A 2,196-nucleotide genomic window follows, 5' to 3' on the forward strand; every position below is an offset into this window, starting at 1 on the left:
TTATAGCTTCATAGAGATCTTTAGATGACATATAAGTTGTCTGCAATTGACTATCAATTCAGTTTCTAGTACAATAGTAAGTAATTCATCGTATGTAAGTCTGGCTCGACCAATGACTTTCTTGAAACACCTCTTGACAGACCTGATCAGTCTTTCAAAGACCTTGCCCCACCAGTGTGCTTTCTCTACGTTGAAGACCCATTGTATCTTAGCTCCTTCCAAATACAGATCAACATCCTGGTGATTCATAATTTCCTTAAATGTCTTAGCAGCTCCTTTGAAGGTCTTCGCATTATCAGAAATAACTCTTTCAGGCAGTCCTTTTCTGGCTACAAATCTTCCAAATGATCTAAAAAATACTCAAGAGACATATTGGTTAATAAATCTAAATGAATGGCTTGCATTACGCAGCACGTGTAGAGGCAGAACCAAGCTTTGCTCTCCGCATTCTCAATCCCCCATTTATATACAATGGACCTGCGAAATCAACTCCAATGTAATTGAATGGAGGATTCTCACTGACTCTAAATGCAGGTAACGGTGGTGGATCTGGAGCACTGTAATGCTGTCCTTCTATCTTTCTGCATACTACACACTGTCTAAGTATCTTCCTGATTACACTTCTCCCCCTCATGATCAAATATTTAGCTCGAACTTCGGCTAATGTTTCCCTCCGTTGTGAAACAGACGCTCATGACACCTCAAAATTATCAGCCTTGTAAAATAATGCTCTCCAGGTACCAGTATTGGATGTTTTGTACCATAAGGAATGTTTGCATTCACAATCCTTCCACCACATCTCCAGACACCATCAGGATCTTTAACCAACTGTAACTGCTTTCTCTCATTCTCAAATCGCATAATGTAGACTGAACTTCTTTTACCCAAAATAGCTCTCCTTTAGCAATACATGAACTGAACTCTCCTTCATTTAAGTTTTCTCATAACACCTTCTCATGCAAAAATATAATAAACTGGAACACATATGCAGTGACTCTCAATAGCTTCTCCAAATTACTATACTTCTCAATATTGATAAGTCGCGCAATCACATTGTTCTCAGCTAATAAACCACATCTCTACGCTCATCTGCTTTTAATTCTGACACACACTCTTCAGGAATACCAAATCAACTTCATTCAATCCTTCTCTCTCAATAAGCCATTTGGGCCCTCAACCACATATTGTCATTCTTTAACTCGTCCATAGTCAGCCCTCTTGAAGGGATGTCAGCTGGATTCATTTCTCCAGGACAATGTTTCCAATACACAAATGGGACCAGACTCCTTATCTCTCGAATTCGATTCTCCACAAACGGTTTCCAGCTCCTTCCTACTCCTCATATCCAATAAAGAACTACCAGAGAATCTGTATAGCAAACTGGGTCACTCAGCTCAATATCATTGCGTAACGCAACGTTAATGCTCTTCATTAATGGCGCCAAAAGCAGTGCTGCTAGCAACTCCAGTCGTGGAATACTGTGCTCTTTCAATAGAGATACACGAGTCTTTGATGTTACAAAAGCTATTCTCCTCTGACCATCTGTGATACATAACATGTAGATTACTGCTGCATACGCTCGCGTGGAGGCGTCGTAGAATCCACAAAGCTTCCGCTTTCTCGCTACGTGTGTCACGAAAATAATGTCTGTTGATGAAGATAGGCTCACTATGTTTGATAATATTAACTGTATCAGTCCAAATTCTTTCGCATGCTTTCTGAAATCTGTTCATCCCACCCATTCTTCAAACAATGTAGCTCCTGCAGAAACATCTTAAGTTTCACAATAACAGGAGATAATAGGCCTACAGGATCACCCTTGTAAAAATTCCCAGCAAGATCTTGTTAATTTTCTTACAAGATCATGACAAGAATCTTGACAATAATTCGCAAGATCTTTCCTGAATTTGGAACAAGGATCATGTAAGATAGTGGAAGATCTTGCTATCAAGATTCCTTCAAGTTCTTGCAAGATCAAATGCAAGATCTTTTCAAGATTCTTACTAAGTCTTAACAGGATCTTTCCTGAATTTGGAACAAGGATCATGTAAGATAGTGGAAGATCTTGCTATCAAGATTCCTTCAAGTTCTTGCAAGATCAAATGCAAGCTCTTTTCAAGATTCTTACTAAGTCTTAACAGGATCTTTCCTGAATTTGGAACAAGGATCATGTAAGATAGTGGAAGATCTTGTTAT

At 39.0% G+C, this 2,196-nt stretch overlaps 1 pseudogene; it reads right to left on the bottom strand.

Annotated features, from left to right (window-relative positions):
• On the bottom strand, nt 1-861 carry LOC109584549 (uncharacterized; annotated as a pseudogene).
• Between the last annotated feature and the right edge of the window lie 1,335 nt (nt 862-2,196).

Source organism: Amphimedon queenslandica, unplaced genomic scaffold (genome assembly GCF_000090795.2).
Source record: "Amphimedon queenslandica unplaced genomic scaffold, v1.1 AMPQUscaffold_13199, whole genome shotgun sequence".
Classification (NCBI taxonomy): Eukaryota; Metazoa; Porifera; class Demospongiae; order Haplosclerida; family Niphatidae; genus Amphimedon; species Amphimedon queenslandica.